Below are 6,123 nucleotides of genomic sequence, written 5' to 3'. Positions count from 1 at the left end.
AAGATTTGGTCTTTGGGGCACCAAAACCTTCTCCTGGAGCCATCGCCCCTCTGGAGAAGGAGGGGAGGAGACCAGGATGGCGGTTGGGACTGCCGATTCATTCATTCATCACTAGTTACTCAGCGTCTACAGCGCACCCCGGCGGTGCTGAGCACTAGGGCCGGAGCAAGGAACGGTGGTGGATTCTGCCGCTGTGAAGTTCGCCATCTAGGGGGCAAACTCAACTTTAAATAAGGACACCAGCTTCTACAGCAGTCTCCCTCTGCCTGAGGGGAAATGTCCCAAGACACCATGTGGATGCCTGAAGCCACGGATAGTACCCAAGCCTGTACATCTTATGTTTTTTCCTATACATGCATACCTACATAAAGTTTAATTTATAAACTAAGCACAGTAAGAGATAAATAACAGTAATAATAAAATAGAACAATAATAACAATATACTGTAACAGAAGTTATGTGAATGTTCTCTCTCTCTCTCTCTCTCTCTCAACCCCTTCTTGGACTGTACTGTGAGTGAAGTGGAGCCTGGATCAGGGAAGCTACTGTACTTCATTCCTTTTTATGGCTGCGTCATACTTCATTGTCTGGATATACCATTTTTTGTTTATCCATTAGTCTGTTGATTTTTTACATAATTTCAATGGAAAACTAAATGAATTATGTTAATATATTTTAACTGAGAACTAACGTCCCCCTTGGCTACCGTCTCCAATCCCAGTCCTCTCTCTAGAGGTAATCTACTTGGTGTGTTTCCTTCCAGAACCTTTGCTGCTGTTTTAAATATACCGACAAGTGGAGACCACGTCTCTGAAGGAGAGGAACAGGGTGCTAGGAGAGAGGACAACAGAAAGAGACTTTCTCAGATTTGGGCAGTCTTACAAGCCTGTCTGAAGTGGGGGCATCAGAGCAAGAGCCCAAGGATCAAGGGTCAGCCCGGCAGCAGCATTGGCACAACTCCTCGGTGCACCCTGGAGGTCACCTGCAGAGCTGGCGACAGCTTCTTACCTGGAACACCTTCCTCTCTCTACCTGGCTCTCTCTGGCCACAGGAGCATGCCCAGGCTGATGCGGACAGGGCCAGGGAATTGGCCCCACCCGAGAAGGGCCAAGAATCAGTGGGTGACCATCCCGGCTTGCTCACGTCTCCGTAGCACAGCTCCAAGGTGTGTTCTGCTGAGTTGCTCAGGGGCATTGGGCCTGGCTGCCCGCAGCAGCAACCTGCTCACTTACACACCTTTGATTGCTTCTCCTCCCTTTCCGGTCTTCGTTCCCCGCTCCCTGTTCCCTCACCGAACTGCCTGCCATCACCTCCCCATGCACACTACCTGCACCCAAAACTTTGTCATGCCATCGTCTACTCCCACCCTGGCATTTCTGTCTTTTGAAAAGCCTGAGCTCTTTGCCCTCAGGGTGTTCAGATAGGCTGTTCTCTTTCCCATAATCTTTTCATGGCTCTCTGAGGTGGTGGTGGACACATCAGCAGGGCCCAGGCTGGGCAGGACCCTGTTTCAGGAACAGTGGAGGGGAGGCACTAAGGTAGCATGGTAAGCAGAAGAGAGACGGGATGCAACTTCCTCTTCAAAAGACTCCGCTGGTCCCAAGTGTCCATCAGCGAGTGAATGGATAAGCAGAATGTGGTCTACCCTACAATGGAAAATTATTCAAGCATGAAAAGGGATGCAGCAGTAGTACATGCCACAGCATGGATGAACCACAAAACCGTTATGTCATGTGAAAGACACAAAGGATCACATATTGTATGATTCCATTTATATGAAATTTCCAAAACAGACAAATCCATAGAGACAGAAAGCAGATTGGTGGGCACCAGGGGCTGGGGGGAGGGAGAATGTGGGTGACTGCTTAATGGGTACAGTATTTCGTTTTGGGGTGATGAAAATGTTTTAGAACTAGGTAGAGGTGGTGGTTGCATAGAATTGTAAATGTATCAAATGCCACTGAATTGTTCAGTTTAAAACGGTTAATTTTATGTTATGTGAATTTCACCTCAACGTTAAAAAAAAAAAAAAAAAAAGAAAGAAACAGCCACAGCAGCCTCCACTGGCTGAAAGGTAGAGAACAGGTTGGGTGGAAACAAGAGGAATCAGGGAGAGCTGCTGCAGGCTTGGATGAAGGCTGTATCTGTGGAGGTGGAGAGAAGTGGGCCGTTTGAGATATGTTTTGGAAACAACCCTGGCACTCCCAGGCTGGCCCCGGATTTGGCAGAACACGATGTGAGAGTTTGTGGACTCTCTCTTTATTTGCCACGTGGCCTGGGTTGGACATGGCATTAACTCCTTGTTGTATATGTGAGAAACACAAACATCCCCCTCCCAGGGGCACCTCCATCCAGTGCCCACCACAACTACCACCGATGGTAGCTGCAGCCTCCCTGGAGTTTGGGGGACCGTAGTTACGAAAGAAGCCAATCTGGCTGTGGAGACTTGGGAACATGTATCAACCCCAGACATAAAGATCAGCTGCAGAGAGCATTCTGGAGAGAGATTTGTGTCGGTTAAACCCCTTCCTCTCATCACAGCATTGTTCATAATGCATTGTCAGCTCTGCCCCTCCAGCCCGTCACCATAACAGCCCACACCCCATGATAAAGCAACAGGAATGTTAACAGACGAGGTGGAGGAGGAGCCTTGTCTCCCCCAAAGTGGAGAAGTCCATTGGGAGGTTTTACCCTTTTGGGTGCATCCTGGCATCTGGAGACACATGGAACCTTCTCATAAATAGTGCAAGGATCTGTCTGATCCCATCTTGGAGCCGAGGACAACACTTGGATTGTGGCTCCTGAACCACCTGCACTGCTTGCTGGAAATGTAGATTCCCGGGTGAACATCAGACTCTGGAGGTAACTGGGGGGCTTGTTACAACATAGGTCGTTGGGCCCCATTCCCAGATCATGTGATTCAGCAGGTAGGGCTGAGAATGTGCATTTATAACAGGTCCCCAGGTTAGGCTGATGCGGCTGGTCCAGGGCTCCACTTAGAGAACCACCATGCCATCTGTCATAGGTTGGCTTCAGCTAGAGGTGGAGGGGGAGACCTCACCTTCCCCCATGCACAAGGATGAGTTGATCAGATTGGTAGGCAAGCACCATGAAAAATAGAGGGTTGGGTCCTTTGGAGCGAACTCACAGGATGGGACATTTCAGCTGGAGCCACAAGAATTGTGTCATCAGGAAAAGCAGAGTCAGAAGGTGGGGAAAGGCTGAGATCCAAGAGAGGGCCACCCAAAAGGCAAACCTCACCATTTCACACATGGCCCAGCACTATCCCTGGCCACAATCACTTGCCCCAACACAGAATATAATCCAACAAATATTTACAAAGGGCTGACTATGTGCCAGGAACTGTGCTAAGAGGCTCCCAGGGAAGATCTCCACATCTCTGACTGCAACAATCCTGTGGTCTCTAAGGAGAGAGACGAATGCTTATAAGTACCTACATAGTAATAAGTCAGTAAAAGAAATTTCTATCCACTATAAAATTAGCAGAAAATTCAATTATCAAACCACAAGAGCGTATAAAGTGGGTGCTGTGAGTTTCACTGTGCCAGTTTCTGTAGGAGGCAGTTGTATAACACAGGGTCCCCTGACCTGGAGGTACAGGCCAAGCCTCCAAGAAAAGGTCTTTTACATAAACTTTAACAGCTCATTAGTGGCTGCCGAGCTCTGCGCCCCCCAGCCCAACCAAATGGGGAATCCTTCAACCTTACTAGCTAGCAAGTCTGTTTCGATTCAGACTAAATGGCCAAATCCTGATCCTAGAAAATATTGCTAATTGCCTATGTCGATGACTATCCTCCCCTTCCTGTTAGAAAGAGAACCCCAAGTTTATTTGAGACAGCTGAAAATTCTACTCTCTGGCCTCCCCTGCACCTCCTCTAGGTGCAGCCATTGACTATGTTCTGGCCAATGAGATGTAAATAAAAGTACTGTGTGGGACTTCCGAGAAGACAGCCAAAATAGCTAGCAGGGCAACTACTTCCTCCTGGGGCTGCCTGGAAGGTAGAGATGATGGTCAGAGCTCCAGGAGCCATCTTGGGCCATGAGGTGACCCTGAGGATGGAAGTCACAAGCCAAGGATGGCAGAGCAGAAAGTAGAAGGAGCCTGAGTCTTTTTGGCATCATGGCATCACCACACCAGTGGTGAGAGATGAAAATTAACTTCTATCTTGTGTAAGCCCTTATTATTTCAGTTTTCTCTGCAATATACATTCAAACATAATCCTAGATGCCTGTGAGGGCTTAGTAACCCTTTTTATCAGACACTTGGGTTAGTTAAGAATCCTAATCCTGACCTGAATAAGTCTCCTTTCCCAAGACTAACACATTGACCCACCTAAGTCAGAAAATATCCAAAGCCAGTGACATTCAGAGACACACACACACACAGACCCCTATAACCCTCAAAAATCTATAGAATAGCTAAATTGGAAAGGTCTTGAAGACGCTTTGATCCAACCAACCCATTTGACAAATTAGAAATTTAAGACTCAGGAGAAAAATGATTTTCCAAACTTCCCCAGGCTAGAACTTTTTATACCAAAGTAACTCTCATCATAAAGATCAGCTCATTAACTAGAAGAGACCATGATAATTCCTCTGCCAGATCTAAAAGCAGAAAACAATAACAAAACAATTTCACTGAACACCTCAATTAATTAATTGCCCAAAGAAGTCAAGCTTGGGTCCTTAGGAACAACATGGGAGCTATTTATATATTTATGAGGGAGAAAAAATGCATAATGTGACTTTGCACATTTAACCCTGTCCCAATATTGACAGCACGTTCCTATCTGTCTTGGCGAGCAGGTGTCAATTCTATATTTGTGCCTAAAACTTTCTCCTAAAGCCAATTCATAATTCAACTAATCATGAGATGTTTATTGGCTGGGAGATCATCAGGAAAATTCCATGATCAGGGATCATCTATTGTAGGCATTTGTGTAGGGAAAAAAGTAGGTGAAAAGTTAGAAAAGCAAGAAGTTGATTTTTTTTTCAAGAAGATATACTTGTAAAAGGAAATTTAAGAAACCAACTGCCTGTGATGTAGGGCTACCACAGCACCTTCAAATCTTCTTCAAATGGGACATGCTGTGTTGGAGAGCTCCAAAAAGTATTAAGATGAGATCTAGCAAAAGGACTGTGAGATGGCGATACGCATGGGAAAAGCAAAGATGTGCACACCAGCATTGCTTATAATGGAGGGAAAACTGGAAACAACATAAACACCCATCAATGGAGAGACTTTTTTTTTTTGAGACCGGCTGCACCGCGCTCAGCCAGTGAGCCCTGTTGAGCGCACCGACCATCCCTATATAGGATCCGAACCCGCGGCAAGAGCGCTGCTGCGCTCCCAGCGCCGCACTGTCCCGAGTGCGCCACGGGCTCGGCCCGAGACTTTTTTAATAAGATATATGCAGACATATTTACAAGGGATAAGGTAGACATATATGTGCCTATGTGTGAAGAGTTCTAGAACATAAACTAATTTTTTTAAAAGATCAAAGTGCATAAAAAGTGTGTATACTATGCCTTCCTTCACATAGGTAAAAAGAACACATACCCATACACAGACTCTATGCACATATAATATTTTTTTGGAATGATAGATAGGTAGTATCTTTAGAGTGAAAGACTAAGTTTTGGCGGTAAAAAGAACACATACCCATACACAGACTCTATGCACATATAATATTTTTTTGGAATGATGGATAGGTAGTATCTTTAGAGTGAAAGACTAAGTTTTGGTGGGAGGAACACAAAAGAAATTTTATTTTGTAACTTTACCATGTGCATTGTTTTTACTGAGTAGAACACCAATGTATGAGGAATATAAGCCCTTTTTTAGTCTTTTTGCTTATTTTATTTTGAAGAAAAATGTATGAGCAATTGCTTTCAAATTCTATTCTGTGGAATCCTAGAATTTAAAGAATATGCCTTGGCAAGGGGTGAGTGGAGCTTCTACCCTGGCTCTGAGCAGAGCAACCATGTTTTCTAGCCTTCGTTCTGGCACAACATTTCTTGCAGGGAGAAAAGAGTTCCACCACTAAAAAATACATTTCAAAAACCACTGGGACAAGGGCAATATAAATGGGCCACATTATT

Source organism: Galeopterus variegatus, unplaced genomic scaffold, assembly GCF_000696425.1.
Source record: "Galeopterus variegatus unplaced genomic scaffold, G_variegatus-3.0.2 Scaffold4816, whole genome shotgun sequence".
NCBI lineage: Eukaryota > Metazoa > Chordata > Mammalia > Dermoptera > Cynocephalidae > Galeopterus > Galeopterus variegatus.
This window is presented reverse-complemented; position numbering follows the sequence as displayed.